This window comes from Prinia subflava (assembly GCF_021018805.1).
Source record: "Prinia subflava isolate CZ2003 ecotype Zambia chromosome W unlocalized genomic scaffold, Cam_Psub_1.2 scaffold_37_NEW, whole genome shotgun sequence".
Lineage (NCBI taxonomy): Eukaryota > Metazoa > Chordata > Aves > Passeriformes > Cisticolidae > Prinia > Prinia subflava.
This window is the reverse complement of record NW_026960612.1, coordinates 219,707-237,594: the sequence shown is the minus strand read 5'-3', so window position 1 is coordinate 237,594 and position 17,888 is coordinate 219,707. Positions and strand designations below refer to the sequence as shown.

Below are 17,888 nucleotides of genomic sequence, written 5' to 3'. Positions count from 1 at the left end.
AGGGTGTCAGCAGAGGTGTGGATCACTTGGCTGTCTTATCTTGATGGGTCTCCTCCCCGTGCTCGAGGAGACTGCCCGTTTCCCGTAAACCTTTTGTCTATTTCTGAATGTGAGCTCTTGGGGTGGTGCCTGCTTTTTTACGATTTGGTTTCACTGACTGCTACAAAGTATCCTGAAGCATATACTTTTATACAACACACACATTTATACAGTTTTATAGTTTTTCAATTAACCATAAGAACATTAATTAATCATTTCACATTTTTCACAAACTGGAAAATTGGATTGGCATTTATAACAGTTACTATTAATTTCAACCTGGTGGAACCCTCCCTTGAGGCTGGGCAGCCCCAGAGCCTCTCTCTTCCCCCACGGCACTGCCCGGGGCCCGGCCGGGCAGCAGCAGGCTGGGCAGGGCTGGCGCGACGCGGCAGCCGCTGGAAGGGGAGGGGAGGCGGTGCGCGGCTGCCGCCATCATGCGGGCACCGCTGGGGGTGTCGCGGCTGCTGCTGGCGGCACGGGGGTGGGGGTGAAAAGAACAGGGCATATGCCTTTATTAATATTCAGCTCTTTATTAAAGTGATCAGCTCATTATTAAAGTTATCAGCAGGATTGCAGAGTCTGATCGGAGTTTTCCACGCTGCTGCAGCCATCCAAAGGAGCAGGTGCTGACCCAGTGGATGCTGAGTCCTTGTTCCCATAGAAACAGCTGGGAGTTCTCTCTGGTCAACCATCAGAAGGCAGAGCAGTGGCAGTCAGCTCTTTGCCCTCAGGGAAAAGTTTCAAGAGTTTCCCATTCTCTACTTAAGTCAATTCAGCTAGCCATTTCCCATTGTATCTAAGCTCCTCATATGTTATGGTGAATCTTCAAACCAGGCCAGGGGGTGCATCTACTTCTTGCTCGGCTAGGGCACTATCTAATTCTCCTCTGACACATCTAGCTTCTTGTCTTGGGGTGCAGTTTCTCCAAAAAAACTCTCCCAGGATACACAGGGGCAGTTTTATTTGCATATAAAAATGCATATGCATTGGTCCTGGTCGAAGCAGAGGTATCCCGGCTGGAAGAGGTAGTTACAGCAAACAATGGCTGGGCCATCAAGGCCGGAGCCACTCCTTTTCACATTTTAATGAGGTAGAAGAATGCTGCCTTTCCCTTCGGGGCAGCTTCCCTCTGTCTTCAAGCTTGCTAGGGTGTGGGGGTTGCAACCAGGAGAAACCCCCATTCCTCCAAAAGGCTGGGTGAAAGCACAAATTGGGAAGAGAGGGGCTGCACTCCCAGAGCTCTTTTAACATGCCAATGCGTGCTCTGCGCTTTCCCTGGGGGGGACTGGGCGACCGTCCTCCACGGGGCCAGGACAGGGGCAGCCCAGCCCCTCCCATCCGGGAAGCTTGTTCATAACAGGGGCGCCTGGGTGTTATGTCCTGCTACAGCACAGAACAGTAGGGCCGGCCCAACTCGCCTGATTACCATTTCTACTTTAGTAAGTAGCAGTTCCCGGGCTCCATAAACCCCTTCCTTTCCCGTCCCGCAGGGCGCACGGAGGGGGAAAGGTGGCGGCGGCGTCTCCCCGGTCCCGCGGAGGCTCCTCAGGTTGGCTGAGGTGTCGCCCCCGAGCCTTCCCACCGCTGCAGGGGGAGAGCAGTGGTTTTGTAGAGAGTGAAGGCGGATCCTGTAGACATCCTGGCTTTTGGAGGGGATGCTGGGCCTGCTCAGCCCCGGAGGATGCCGGGGGTGAAGCGCTGCGGTGGTGCCGTGTAGTGGCAGCCTGGCCGCGGGGACCTGTGGCACCCTAGGGACAGCCGTGAGAGGCTCTGTGGTGTGACAGCCCTCCATGTCCTTTGTGAGCAGTGCAGCCTTCCCTCTCACCAGACACATCACCGAGGTGGGAGGCTGACATTCGAAAGGTGGGGCTCCAGCCCTGAGCGAGGGGCCAGCAAGTGGCAGTGCGAGGGCACGGGCAGTGCTCCAGGAGGAGCCTCAAGACACAGCGAGAGCTGAGGGTGTGCTGTGTTCAGTATTACGTATTTTTGTTACAGTGTTGTCTTATTTGTGTGCCAGTCCTATCGCAGTGGGTTTGTACGTTTCTGGTCCATTGCCCTACAGTCAACTCTGACGTCTGCTGGTGTGGGAAAAGTGGAGGCAGTGTGCTCGCTTGGCAGCACTGCTGGAGCTCCCTTGTGCTCATTCATGGGGCTGCCAGCGCAGGAGGTCGTCTAGAGAAAGTCACTTTATTTGGTGGGAATAAACAGCTTACCACTAAACTTTGTTTTATTTGGGAGGAGTATCTGGGAGGTTTCCAGGAATTAAAAATCAACTCCATTTACTCTTCTTTGCTTAGGTGGTCAAAAGTCCAAAGCTAAGTGAGGTGTCTTGTCTGCTTTTTCCTTTACTGTGAATAGGGGTGCTAGCAGAGGAGAAATTAGTTGGGATTTGAATTAGTGTTTGCATTATTTTGATGTGATACTTGGACTTGAAAAACTTAAGCATACACTCCTTTGACATTAGTTTCTTTCTAGAGTGGGAGCAAGACTGAGGTGCATATTGGGCCCCAGTTATGTTAACATTAATTTCTGCTGATTTCAAGGTATGGTGTTTCATGTTGAGGGCCTAGAGCAATTATTCCATCCCTCACTTACTCTTGATCAGACTTTGGCCTATTACATTGAGGATTTGTGGTCATGAAACTCAGTTTATTAGAAATACAGTGCAGTCACAGGGGCAACATTGCTAGAAACCCAGATGAATTCACTTACCACTGATGGAAATTAGGTTACTCTGGGTTTGGTTGGGTTTTTTTGGGGTTTTTTTTTGGTTTTTGTGGGGTTTTTTTTGGGTTTTTTTGTTGAGTTTTTTTTTAATTTGTTAACGGTTGTATATGGCCAGGGAGTAGAAAAGAATGAAAGAATCTTCTCATTCTTGTATAGCTTGTATTGCCAGGTAAAAGAGAAGCATAGTGTTGAATGTTAAAGCAATAACTTTGATTCTAATGAATCCTTGTCAAAACAATCAAATTCCTTGTCCTCCATGTAGGCATGTACTTGATATTAAACTTCAGAAAAAGTTTAACCGATGCACAGTCATAGCATATATACATTTCTGTATTATGTGATGTTTAGCAACACCAGTATCTTATGCCATATCTTTAGGTTTGCAATGCTACTTTGTTTTGTCTTTCAGAGAATGCAGATGGTAAATATATTTCCCCATTCCATGACATTCCCGTATTTGCTGGATCTAAAGAGGTATGTTTTTATGCCTTGAAACACAATTAATTTCAAAATGCTAATTGTTTTGTTGGTGTTCTCTAGATAAAAGTGCAGGTTTTAAAAGCTTTTTTTGGTAATCAATAGAGAAATGTATAGTGTCAGAAAGGACCACTCTAACCCAGACTGATGATTTATGTAATACAGGCACAGTGACTACACCAAATATTCTCTGCTGAGTTCAGTAACTTGCAATGAAACGTAATGATTGCTGTGTATACAAGCCTAGGTGTCTCTTTTAAGTCTCTAAGTGTTTGAGGGCAGGAGAAACCCTTACTGTATCTTGTGATAATTCTCTGTGTTTAAGGTTTGTGCTTGAATTCATTTTCTACTGTTACTCTTTCTAAATTAGCAGTTTTCTATGCCTGCCATTAAAAGTGTACATTTCATTGTCGTGGATGTACTGATACCTTAGGTTTTAGCTGTCATATTTTCAGATTCTGTGCTACCTAGAGATGCAGTCCTGAGCCTCATATTAAGTGCCAGCAAGCTCTCTTCACAGAGTAGATAGACAAAACAAATCCTTTTCCTACTGGGGACCAAAGACGACTTTCGGCCCAAGAACACAACGGTGGACTGAGAGGAGGAACAAGAAGGATGGAACCGCACAACCTGAAGCTGTAATTAGACAATTAAACCCCAATATGCAAATGGACCAAAACTTATAAAAATGTAATATCTCGTGACTGGGCAGCCATTTTTTTCATGTGGCCATTCTTAGTCCACCCAGGGTGCAGCCTTGGTGAGGTTCCTGTTCTGCCCAAGGTGGATCCTGGAGGCCTTTCAATAAATACCTACTTTATTTTCTAGCTCTGTCCAGTCTGTTTCAGGTCAGCCTTCAAAGGCATCAGTACAGCACACACTTGCATAACTTACAGTATGTCTTTAATTCCCAAAAGAAGCATTAGAATTGGAAGCCAACAGCAATGCCCAGGAGAGAAGTGGTAATGAAACCTTTGGAGATTCGCAGTGCGTGAGGTGCAGCTGAGCACTATCACGTCTTGTTAGCCACCCTCCCTGGGGTTTCATTACAGCAATAATGAAATGGCTGTTTAGTCTGTCACTGATGGGAGAACTGGCAGTCTTTGGTTTAAGCTGAGGTTTGCTTATCACAGGGTGCTTGTGACACAAACAGGCTGGGGGAGTTTTAGTAGTTTTCTTGTTTTGTTGCTGAGTCTGTATGGGTAATATGAGTGGTGCAAAAGGTCAGTAGTTTGAACATGTTCAGATGGAGACTTCTGAACTGATGAACCAATCTCTTGAGTTATTAAATATGAGAGATTAAAAATCTGAATGAAACTTTTTTGATCAGCAGACCCAAGTACCAGTCAGTGGGAGAGGCAGGTCATTCACAGTGTCATTTCGAAGATGCCATGTTCAGTCTGTGCTATTGCTGCAAAAGCAATGGGCATTTTCATCACATGTTCCCTGAAGGCCTTGCTGTCCCTGCATCTAGAGTTAAAAGTTTGGAGGAGTAGGTTATAGCCTGTGATTTTATCAGTAGGTTAAATTAGAGTACAGCAATGTCTGATGAATGTGGAGAGACTTTCATTTTGGTGTGTGAGTGGGTAAATAGCATTTCACCTGATATAGGGCCTAAAAGGTGAGCAAGAAGGGAAGTCATGGTTAAGGTGTCTGTTAATTTTGCCTTGTTTGCAAGAGGATGACTTAAGGAGTTGTATGTTAGTCTTTCCATCCCCTCATCTAAGATTTGTGGACTTTATGATGGATAAATCCAGCCTCATTTTTCATACTGGTTTTGTTTATTTTGGATTGATTTTTGTCTTCTTCAACTGTACAGAAGGATGACTGTTTTTAATCACTTGAGTACAGACCTACATCGCTGATTAAATTTCTTAATAGCTGGGAGAAAGTGGATGTGTCCTTGTACATTTTTTTATCTTACTTTGTTAATGTCTCGAAGATTAGAATTTCTCAATGAAACAGAACTGAGTACTTACTTTTAAAAGATATAATTTAGGCCTTTGTGCTCACAAAGCGATGTTTCAATTGCATTGCAAAGTACTGTTGCCTGTATTTATGTGAATATAGTGTTGCTCTCTAGTGTTCTTTACACACTTCTTTACTTCACTCTTTCCCTATAGGATAAAGAAATCCCTGCAAAGAGGTCAAAGACTACTGGATCTGAGGTACAGTTAAGGTTTTTTTCTTGCTTTTTTTTTTTTTCCCCAACTATTTCCTCTATTTCCTTCCCAACATCACTTTTCTGCAAAGTGAACTTGCTCTCACGGAATATAGTTAACATATCTTCAAATGCTAGTCTTTTAGGAGAAGACTTAAAGGGATTTAATATTCTCCTCTTTGAACGGACCAGAAATGTCAGAATTCCTTTATTCATCAAGATGTTTGCAAAGGCAAACACTTATGCTAGTCTTTCAAAGGTTTGTTATGACTTTTGCAGTGTATGTGTTATCTTTTTTGCTATTGCGTTCAGAAAACCTCCCTTAATGAAATATTCATTATTCTGACTGTGGATAATCTTTGGTTTATATACAGAACTTGAGAAACCCTAAGTATGTTAGGGCAGAAATTATACTGAGCATCTGCTTTTTAGAACTGAGGCTATATTGTTTTCTATACTCAGCTGGGAAACCCAAAGGGAGAAAAACCACATCTGCTAATGGTTCAGCATTATCCAGGACTGAAGTTAAGGCGAATAGAAGCCTAGAAAACATGGAAGATCTGCTCAGACTTTTTCTGTGAAACAAGATTTGTTTATCCAAGTGTCTTTTCCAAAATATAACATTTTTTGCTGTGCTTTGCCTGGCATAGGCTCATCTAAAACTTAGTAAAATAATATGATAGGAAAAAAATGAGCCAAACTATGCTTTAAGGCCACTATATGTGTGTGGGCAGGTGTGTGTCCCAATCCTTACCTTCTCCTATCTGTTTGGCCAGTCATATTGCAAAACTGTAGCTACCCGTCAGATGTGAAAGAACTAACTGTCTGGGTTCTCATAGTTTTGCAGCCAGTGTGTGGTGCACTGGTTCTTGTGCTGTACGGCAGTCCCCACACAATCCTGCGCTACGTGTTTCCTCTCCCTTTGCTCTGTGATTTATTCAAGCTACAATGCCTAATAATGCTTTTTAGATTTTCTGTAGCTTGATGCCCATTTAGGTACTGTTTAGAAGATGTAGAATCATGCCTGAAACAGGATTTATTCAGGAGAAAGAGTACGTGCCAGTAGACTTTTATCAAAAATTATTGTCTTGCAACATCAATTCTTATTTACAGCTCCTGCTGGCAAGTCAAGTATTGTGTCTTAGCTGCTTATAAATACTGACTGGTGCAAAGACATTTCATGCAGCATCTGAAACCGTTCAAAACTGCATTTGTCTGTGCTGTGAAGAGCATGGTAGCTTGTTGAAAACCATGTTTCTAGTAGCCTGTGGAAAAGGGGATAAATTGCCAGTGAAGATGAGCAGCTCTTGCTTCCCCAGCCAGTGTAGCCTCCAGAGCTACTTCACATAATTCCTGCTGTGAGACAGCTCTGGATTGTGGTTTAATAGAACTACAGAAAATGAGCAAAGGCAAATGTGCATTTCAATCCTAGCAGGCTTTTGATACAATTAGGCAAACAGATGTGCAGGCTGTAAGCTTCCCGAACTTGCTTGATCTTTACTTAGTGAAATGTGAGAACACCTTTTTCATCATGATCCTTGGGCTCTCCTCACCTTGCCTGATGAGAGATGCATCCTTGTGTGCTTGTAAGCAAGGAAGGCTTAGCTTAATCAGGGAATAAAGGGAAAATGAGGAATTTAATGTCATGTACTGATTTCAGAAGACCTTTCAAGCCCTAGACTCCTTGTTCTTGTCTAGGAATGTGTCTTGGTTTGAAAGACAGGTATCTGCTAGGAAGGGGGCAGGACCTCCCTAGAGATGGAGAATTCAAATCCCCTCCCTCCAAATTATTCTAATTTAGAAAATTAAAGGGGCTTTCAGACAAAGGTATGGGGATAGGAATAACAGTTCTTTACTAGTATATATGACAAAACAACAAACAAACAAACAACAACTACAGCATTAATAATAAACAGAACCAAGAACCTTGAGGGCTTTCTTTCACAAAAAAGCCCGGGGCAGTTTGATCTCGGAGCCCCTGCAGGACTCTGAGAGGCTGAGCTGGAAGGGTGGAAAGTCCCAGGCTGGTGGATGAGATGAGGAGCTCTGCGCTGGTAGCTGGAGCAGCAGGGGGTGCCCTGGCAGGGCTGGGCAGTGCAGGGCTACAGAGTAGCAGGAGAGCCTCAAAGCTCCAAAGAAACAGCGGCGGTGGGGGGAGGGCTGTAGAAAAGGAGCTCAGGATTTCTGGGTACACCAGCAGATTACAATAGATTTCCCAGGACGAGGCAGAGTGATGGCTGTGAACTCTTCCTGCAGCGAGGGGCAGCTTGACTGTCTTCCTTGATGCTGAGAGCAAGAGAGAGCCCTCCGCCCCGCCCCCAGCTCTGTCTTTTTACCTTTCCCAAAGCCTGCGTTATCTCTCCCCTCTGAGGGACACTCCCAGAGACTCAAAAACAATAGGTGTAGCCTTGTGCTGCCATGTCCTTCAACTACTCCTCTTTGTTTTAAGTACTGTCATTAAGGTTTCTTAGAAATTTATGGGAAAAAATTCTGTAAGTGAAAAAGAGGCAAATCTAACCCCTAACAGAATGCAAAGGCTGCTATTGATAAGTGTTACTCAGTTGATCCTTGCACTGAATTTGATCGGAATTCAAAAGTGATAGTTCTTCTTGCCCTGGAAATGCATCTTTGAAACTTACACTTTCAGGGTGGCAGTTATTTGTTACTCTGGACAAGAGCAAGTCCTCTTAAGAGTTAAATTAAATTAAGTTTGTAAATTATGCTGAGCTGGTGTTTATCAGATGGCAGTCTAGCTATGGAAAATGAAGATAATTTTGCAGGAGTCTTTTTAGTCAGTCTAATCTACTTTAAATTGTCCTTGGTGTCCCTGATGCCAGAAAAAAGGTCTCAAAGTAGAGGAGTTTCAGCTGTCATTGTTAGTAGGATAGAGAACTCACATCCTACAAGTCTGCGTCCGCTGTTTTGCAGTCTCAGTTTGTAGTTTCTAAGGGAAACTGTTTTCACTAGTTCAACTATTTCTTGTAACATTTCAGACCTTCCCAAATCTCAGTCAAATTTAGCTTTGTGGACACTGCTGACAACTGACCTTTTTGCTTTTGCAGATGGTTTTTGGCTGTTTCAGGACAAGAAAGAAGTTACTTTGAGGCAGAAACCATGCTGAAAAAACTAAGTCAGCTCCAGTCATGAAATTATTAGCAGCTTGCAGTCTGAACCCCTGCATTGCCTTAAGCATTGCAAGAACTTTGAATCCACTCCTCTTTAAGTAAATCTCTGTGACAGGTTTAAAAATTGCACATCTCTGTCTGGAAAAGCGGATGTTTCCACTAGGGTTACAGTCAACACTGTCAGACCCTGACTGTTGAATATGGTCTTCCTTGTTTGGCAGAAAGAAGGTTTGAAGAGGTCATAATTTTCTTTTCAAGGCAAATGTGACATGTTCCCTGCTGTAGTAGGGTTTCTTATCTACTTGTCATTGTATATCTTTGGAAAAGTATTCACATGTGGTGTCATTCAGAGGACCCAGGTGTTCTTGAAATACAGTGTTTCATATGTTGGCCCTGGTAAGGAGTCTGTCCAAGCATGTAGAGTTTATAGTCCTTTGACTTGCAGACATTCACAAAAGCATTTGAAAAAAAAATAGAAAGAAAGAGAAACAAGGCAGGTTTTTTTTGTTGCATCCTGTGGATTGCACAGTGCTAGAATGCCCTTGCAGACTTCAGCTGAAATGCTTCCACAAGCCAAAAACTTTTGATAAATTACCTAGTCAGTCTGATAGATTAATTAGTCAGGTGAGATTTAAGGGGTCATTAGAGCGGTTGTGCAGTCTGCATAGGTGATCTGATAGAGGACCTTGTGCTTCCAGCACTGTTCAAATCTGGTGTCAGAGATGTCATTTGCTAAAGTTGGTATACTTCATAAGAAGGGAGAAACTGTCGTCATTTTCCATGCAGAACAGGTGCGCACTTTGTACTGACTTTGTATTCTGCCTTAACTACAGTCTCTGTAACTGTCCTTGGTGATGTTAGACAGTTTTTCAGTATATTCAACCTAGGCTACAGTGTGTCCATTATGTGGTCAGGGATTTGTGTTCCAAATTTAAGGCTGTCAGGTAATCTTTCACCCTGATGCTTGAACTTGCCCAGACTTTTGCTATGGATTTGTCCATTAGATGCAGCTTTGCTTTGTGTTCTTACAGATGAACAAATGCTGAGAGTAGGAGTAATCTTCACTCATCAGTCCAGTTGAAATCTACCCAGAATACTGTTGGTTTACTGAGAAAGTAATGATTTCAATGATTTGATCCAACTCAACTTCAAATAAATGGTTCCTTAAACTTGAGAAAACCAAGGTTTCATATTTATCCATGTCAGGGTTGTACACTGCGCAGTTTTGCAGGTGAATGTGTCCTATAACTGGTTTATCAGAGAACATGCCTGACACCAGTGAGATTCCTGTGTGTAAAGCCTACCTGTACCTACGTAGTGTTCATGATTCCCTTTCCAGTATGACAGGAGGGAAGTACACTGTGAAGGGACTGCAGGCACTCTGCGTTTATGCTGAACATTGCATTCCTCTTTTGCTGTGCGGCATGTTAATTTATATTGGAGAAATTCCACGTTCTCTTTGGTGTTCAGATGTTACTGGCACCTGGTTTGATGTTTTAATTGGCAAATACCTAATAGCAAGTGTTACATTGGGAATGCTTATAACATGGCTACTCATTTTATAAGGAAGTCCCACTCCATTTATATCTGGATATATTTAATGACAGTCTGTTGTAGTTTAGATTTTGGGGGGTCCCCAGGGAGGGTTCCCCGGGAGCCCCCCGGGTCCTTAGGTTCGTGGGTGTTCGCATGCAGGCAGGCAAGGAGACTCTAGATGGCTGGTGAGGTGCTGATGAGATGAGGATTTATTTGGAGTTCGACCCCAGGAAGGCAGCATGGTCACTGAGGGAGAGGGGGAAGGAGGGGGGGAGAGGGAAGGGGAGAGGAGCAGAGCCTCCGGAGGCTTCCAGGGCAAAGAGGGCAAGCCCTCTCCATTTGCACCTTTATCAGGGAGTTTCGAAATGGGCGTGGATAGATTCTCAGGCCAATGGGTTTAGAGATACATGATACTGCAGGGGAGGTTACAGACTGGACAATCCATACACTTCGAGGGGTGAGCCAGAGCATACCATTTAAATAAAATGCAATTCCACAAATTCACCCCCTTTTCGTTAGAATGTGAGAAGAGAAATATGACATATGACAATTAACAGTTTAAAAATGAAACAGTAATTACACAGTTTTGCAGCATAAGAACAAATACAATTGCAGTAAGGATTATGCTATACTGTGAGCAGTTTATCTGACTTTGTAATTGCAATAAACGGGTTATGTGGGTTTATAACAGTCCATATTTAGCTTCTCCTGTTTTTTTCCCTTTTTTTCTTTTCTTTCTTCCTTTTAAACATCACCCTTTGTTCACACTAGTGCTAGACTGTAGCTTATTATTTTCATTCTTGTTAGTCCTCAGGTGCATGCTGCCATGTTCAGTTGATGGCTGATGAGAATCCCTGCCAGATTGCAAATGAGCAGACAGGAATAGAAAGGAAATGGTAGCTGCTTTTTCTTCTTTCTTTCTTCTGGACTCAGAACTTCTCTATGACGAAGAGTCAGCAGCCCCCAAATGCTTCCTCTACTGCTTTTAGAGTTTTTTAAGCATTCTACTATAAAACCTACCAAAGTAACTGTAAGCTTTAGCATATCTTGTCATGCATGGGGATGACAAATTGCAATATATAGAGGTTACTCTACTTCTGCTTCAAATTATCTGAACCTTCAAAGCTAAGCATTAAGGGTTGCAACCCTTGAGCAAAATCATACCTATTCAAAACCCTTCCCTCAAGTGTTTGAAATAAGGAACTTGGAATGACTGGGAAAGAAACTGGTTGAACAAGAAAGAGAAAGTTGGGTTAGGAAGAATTGGTTTTGAGAGGGATATAGGACTGTCCAGAAAGGCAGGCATCAGAAAGGTCATGAATTTTTTTCCCTTCCGATACTCAGGTTTCTAAGAACAACCTCAGATCAAAATGAGTTATTTTCTTTAAGAATCTGTACAGCCAGAACTAGCTGGGTTTTTTGGCCATTAGTCTTAGAGGAGAGAATGATGACTAGCAGTTTACCTGGGTACAATAGTCTGTATTTTCCTTGCTTTTCTCAATACTTGCTGTACAAATATGCTGAAGTATTTTTGTATATCTTTTTATCTTTGTCTTTTTTTAATTTCAAAAACTGTTCCTGTTTTCTCTGTGAGAGACTTTTTTGCTTGTCTCAGCAAAAACTATATCATGATCCAATAAAAATGATGTTCAGCTGAAATAGAATGCAGGAAGGTACCAAGAAGTGTTAAAGACAACACCCTCTGGGCCTGACATTGGTCTGAATTTAGGCTTCAGGCTCTGCTAGTGTCTGTGTGAAAGGCACATGAGCAACTTTCTCATGTTAGCCTGAGAAATCTAAAGGAGGAATTCAAACAAACCTTGGGAAGTGAGAAACCATCCGCAGGTGGTGTTTTTCCAACATGTTTACTGGAAAGAAATGTTTACTAAAGGGTGTAGACGCTGAATAACCAATCATGTTCTTTGTACCGAACTACTCTATAAAAGTAGAATTTAGAAGAATAAAGTTTGCTCTCATCTTTACCATCATGGAGAGTCATGTTGTTATTTCTGTGCCGTCCGAAAACCATAGCAACAACACCCCTTTAAAGCAAACAGTTACAACCTACGTGAGTTCCCATGTAATCTACTTATGGTGTAGTTCTTAGGAAATGAAGGGTATTATTTAGACATACTGGTTGTTCCTACTGATGTATTTTTCTGCTGATTTTTTTATGCAGTTGTAGGAATTAGGAAATGTACTTTTGACTTCCCTGTGTTGAGTAAGTAGATTCCACACCTCCTCTGCCCCCATCACCTCTTCAGGGTATAATGAGTTAAAGTACAAATATCTGCCTTGTGTTCGCATTGACCCCAAGTCAAACAAGCTATGCGATACCCCGGATTGAGTGTCTCTCTGGGGTCTTCAGCTCCCTTTCCCTAGCAGATGGATTCTGTCCCTTTTCTGAATTTAGGACACTGTTTCCTCCTCTTTTCTTGCATGCTCCGAGAATACTATCCTGAGGAAACTGTCAGCCAGCAGAGTTGACAGGAGTCTGCCTGGAGGAACAACTCCTTCTGGCCTGTTGCATGGTTGGTTGGCGCTCATGGAGTCCCTTCTACATGAGGCACTTGCAGAGCTGGGTTAAATCTGGACTACAGTGATCTCAGGCAGGCCAGTTGACTGCTGTTGTGCTAAGGCAGTTAAATGGTAAACTTCGCTAACAATAGTTTTTGTTTAATGAGAGATCATCTTTCTGTGATTTGAAGGTGTGTCAAATGGGCTGTTGAAAGACCCTTGCCATTGCTTGAGGGGGTCGAAGTGCTTACTTAGGGGGTTGGTGAGGTGGAATTTTTTATTTTACTGATCTAAGATAAAAATATCAATTACCAGATGCATTCACCAGCCTAAATTAACCACTGAATGACACATGCAGTTGGTAATCTGTGAAGACAGGTGGTGTCTGACACATTTCTGTTTTCAGCTGATGCTGAGACAGTTTTCAGCAAGGGATGGGACACAACTTTCAAATGGTTAGAAAGAATAGGTGCTTGGTCTGGGAAAAAAAGAGTGATGGAAACATTCCTGTGTGATACTTAGCCAAGGAGGAAAACAAGATAGGAAAGAGAAGGAAAAAAAAATCTTAAAAAAACAGGTAGTCTAGTTCTCTTTCAATCTGTCAAAATATCTAGTATGTGCTCTCCTTTCCATATGAGTGAATCTAGTCTCACCACTGTGAAAATTTGATTGCCCTATAAATGAAACTTTTTCTCTTTAAATGTAAACACTGAATGAAGTCATTAATCTTTTGTAAATGCTTTTGGCAGCTTAGCATTAGAGAGGGTACTTTTGGGGATATTTTTTGGGGTTTTTTTTTGATACAAATTAATCTGTCAGGCTGTCACATTTAAGACTCTTGACAATTCACATTTGACTGATACCACAAATTATAAGGGCCTGCTCTTCAAGCTGAGTCCAAGTGGTTTTATTATGTTTATGAGAGTAGTATTTCAGTAATTTCAGTCCAGTGTAGTCCAGCCTCGACAGCTGATTTGTTGAAGACCTGGACTAACTGTTGACTAATTAAAAGCTCAAAACCAAGCATAGAGGCTGCTGAAGCCTTTGCATTCTACATGGTCAGGAAAGCATATGGCAGCATCTAAACAACAAAAAAAAATACAGGACTGTGGTGGAGGGGAAGACATCCTATATAATTCTAGCAGTTTGTAAGTTTTCTGCCTGTAGCTACCAGTCATAACAATTATTTGACCCGCTTGGCAGGTCCCTAAGAGTTTCTTGTCAACACTGGCTTTCATACTGTGCATTTATTTTCCAAGTGTTTCCCAGATGGATGTGCAGACTTTATTTGGCTCTCTTCCAACCCTTCTCTTACCTGTTCATGTGTGTATTTTGCTTTGTTCTGCTTGCTCAGTGTTGACATTTTTGAACCCTCTACTTTTATTTCAACTGTTCTTATATACATAAGGTGTATTTTATGAAACTGAGACTTATCTGAAACCTTTCTCCTTTTTCTCTTTCTTTTTTTTAAATCTTTTTTTATTTGGCCATGACCTGATTGGGAGAAGTGACTCCATCTGACATGCCACTGATTGCAGTATGGGCACAGTACTTAGGGATGGCAAATATAGTTTAAATTTATTCGGAATTGGCTGTCAGTATTGTGCATAGCTTGTGATCTCATAGTAGAAATGCTGAGTGACAGTTGGGATTTTCCTTTGCTTTCTTGCTTTCCACATTCCAGATTTGTTTGAGGGGAGATGATCATAGAACCATTGGAATTACTTTAGTCAGACTGTGACAATGACCCTGATAATGGTATTTGTTTGTTGCAGCTGCAGGGAGCAAAAATAAAAGTATTTTAGGGTTCACTGGAGCCTTAATTGTGGTGTAGTTAGAGTCAGTGCAAGTCTTCACTTGGTTCAACTTCATATTTTTTCTTACAAATTTCTGCAAAAACTTATTTTGTCTTTCCTGACCCATTGCAATTGCTAATACCAATATGAGTTTTCCTTAGCTGTGAAGAGATGTCCCAGGCAATGTGATATTTTGGGGTTATTGTAGTAGTCTAAAACAGGTTGTAGACTTTGCTTGATGGTTTGTTCTAGTTACCCAATTCAATAATACTCTACTCCTTGGTAGTGCTTAACTCAGCTTCATAAGAAGAAATCTAATGGCAGTTAGACAGAATTTTTCTCTTTGGAAAGTGTTGCTTTAACCTCCTCAGTAAGAAGGTGTAGACTGCTTATTTTTCTTCTAAAAACATGAAAGTTTACATGTTTATTTTTTTTTCCTCCCACAGTGCCTTCTTAAAAGACTTTCACTTTGTTTCTGTTAGGAAGACGGATAATGCAAATGTGAGGTGTCTGTGTCCATGTCCTTCCTCTGGCATCACTTTCGGATTACTAGCAGCTCACTTGAACCAGATTTTTAAAAGTTTTTAAAAAATAGTAAGGCAAAAGAGGAGAGCCTGAAAGAAGAAATCCTTGGGGGGGAAAAACCCAAAACAATCTCCTTTCCACTGCTTAAGGGAAGCTAACTCTATCCGACAGAAACATTCAGTCCCCTTTGACTAGTAGACTGAACCACTGCCTCATGGCAAACCATTCTATAGACATCCTGAACATTTTGTGAAGGGTAATACTGACATGGGAACAAAAAACATTAGGTGCATTTCCATTGCTTGTTTTGTCCATATTCTTAAAGGGGTGACATGGGGAAATGTGGGATTGCATTTTATTGAAACGGTTTGCTCTGGTTCACCCCTGGAAAATGTATGGTTTATCCCAAGTCTGTACCCTCCCTGCAGTATCGTGTATCTGTAACCTCATTGGCTGTAGAATCTTACCACGCCTACTTTGAACCTCTGTGTTAAGAATGCAAAGGCAGAAGGCTCGGCCTCTTTGCCCTTCTTCCCCCTGGAGGTCTCCAGACGCTCCCCTTCCCTCTCCCCCCTTCCCCCTCTCCCCTTCCCTTCCCCCTGTCCCGCAGGACCATGCTCCCTGCCTGGAGTGAGACTTTGAATAAACCCTCATCCCATCAGCACCTCAGCAGCCATCTGAAGTCTCTTTGCCTGCCAGCATGGGAACACCTGCGACCCTAGGACCCCGGGGATCTCCCGGGGGGCAGTCCCCGGGGACTCCCCAAAAATTTAAACTACAACAAGAAAAGGATGAACCATAGAGGTTGAACTAAAGGAACTGTACAAAGAAAAGTGTCTGAAACACAGAAATGGTCTATGTTGCTACTGAATGCACAGGAGAGAATTTGTAACACAAATTAGTAAAATACTAATTGCCAAGTGGAATTTATTTTCAGTTCTGTCACTATTTTTTTGTTTTAGATCCTGTTTAATATGATTGTAGAAGTTCCTCGTTGGACTAACACAAAAATGGAGGTAATTAAGAAAAATACCTTGATTATATAGCTATTTGTGGAAGTTATGACAATGCAGCGGTTTCCAGTAGGCAGAGTTTAATCACAGTTCAGATTGCTCTTTGCACATTAAAATGTTCTCTGTTAAAAAATTGGTTTGAAGTGGTGCATATGCTTTCCTTGCAATTATAAAAGTGTTGAGCTTCTAATTGTTTTCTTGGTGGAAACAGGAAAAGCAGATGGTCCCTGCTTCTTGACAGCCCTCTGACTGCAGAGTGCAGCATATCTGCAGCAGAGTCCTGGAGTACTGATTTTTAGGATGTTTTCCAGCATTTAGACTAACTCTTGCTTGCTTATGGAGTATTCCACTCAGATGATTTAATTCATCATTTCCACTGTGTAGTGTGCTAGGCCAAATCCTGACAAATGGAGTTGCAACTGAAAGAGCATTTCCTTATGACCAAAAAAAAAAAAAAAAAAATAAATTTGGGGACTTCACTGATTGAAAGTAGTAACTCCTGCAGGAAGATATTTTACAACTAGTAAAATCATCTGTAGTGTTTGTGAAACAACAGATCTCACCAGGATATGTCCTGTCTTCCTTAACATTTGTATTAATTTTAGGGATGCTTCCCAGATGCTTTTAAGGAAGTTTGTGGTTGAGCTATTAAATCTTTTAATTATTGAAAATAATATCAAAGAACCTCCTTAGCCTGTTATTTGAGAATTTTTTCTCCTTTCCCTAATGATAGAACTGCGCTTGCCATCACAGCTGTTTCTCTTCAAGCAGGGTTACCTCAGATATTTACCCTTTGTTTTAAGCTCATGATTTATTGTGGTAGCTGAGTTCTCTTTTGCAGAGGATCCCTTTGACAATGCTACTTGAACTCTGCCTAAAGCTCAGGTTGGTCTTCCCTCTGCTTCTTTCAGCACATTATGTCAAAGGTAGAAAAGTATGTCCTGTTAGGCTTAGAAATCATTGATTTTAGACTTTTTGGGTTTGATGGAGGAGACTAGATGTAATTCCCTAATATTTAACTTTTAATATCCTTAAAATTTGCTGCATCAATCATCTTGGCAGTCCTTCAGTCCAGACCATGGTAAGATGCCAATATCTGCTGTTACCAGATCTTGTCTGCTGATCTCACATCCAATGGAGACTGCAGGACATTAAGCCTTGCATTAGGATGAGTATAACCCACTGTGTTACATTTCCTACAACAGATGTTCTGCTCATCACCTCATTACATTTCTGTTCTTCCCTTGCTGCTCTCAGTTACTCCTCTGTTGCAGTTCCCATGAACTAAGCGCATTGCTGAGCTTCACTTCTGTCAGTGTCCCAGGTGGCATATTTGAGCTCTTTACTGTTCGGTTATGACCAGAAGCAGGTAGAATCCAGTGTGAAGCCAGAAATGTGTCAACCTTCCTCTTGGTTTTGGGGAAGGTTTACTTTTGGAATGAGTACATACTATTGGCAGGTTGGTGTGGTTCTAAAAGGTGGAATTTCTTAGGGAATGGCTTTGGTGATGGTGCTGCAGATAAAGGACAGAGATATAAAATGAACACGGACTGAGGGCTGCGTGCTTGTGCAGGGAAGCAATGCACCACTTGAGTCTGTAACAAATGTTTTGCAACTCAGATGAGTGTTTATAAGCAAGAGCCAAGCTAACATGGGTTGGACTGTGGTGAGGAGTGTCAAAGGGTGGTTAAAGTGTGAATTAGCTGTGGTGGGTAACTCAGGCAGTGGCTATATGTGTGTGGTTTGTGTATGGGCTTTGGGATAGGATGTTACTGTTCAGCTGTGGTTCAGCTCTTCTGTCAGTGCTTCTTTAGGAATAAGAATGCCCTCTTCAAATGGTAGCTTAACTTGTTCCAAATCTGCATTAAGTTGGCATTTAATGACTATGAGGAACTTGTGCTTGTGAAAAAGCATTTGTATGCTGAGAGGTGATGGAAAGAAGGGGTGTTTGCGATTGGAGAGCAAGGAG

General features: G+C 42.1%; 1 pseudogene; it reads left to right on the top strand.

Moving 5' to 3' along the window:
* Positions 1-476: 476 nt before the first annotated feature.
* The window catches only part of LOC134565161 (inorganic pyrophosphatase-like), a 38,466-nt pseudogene continuing 21,054 nt past the window's right edge, over positions 477-17,888 (top strand).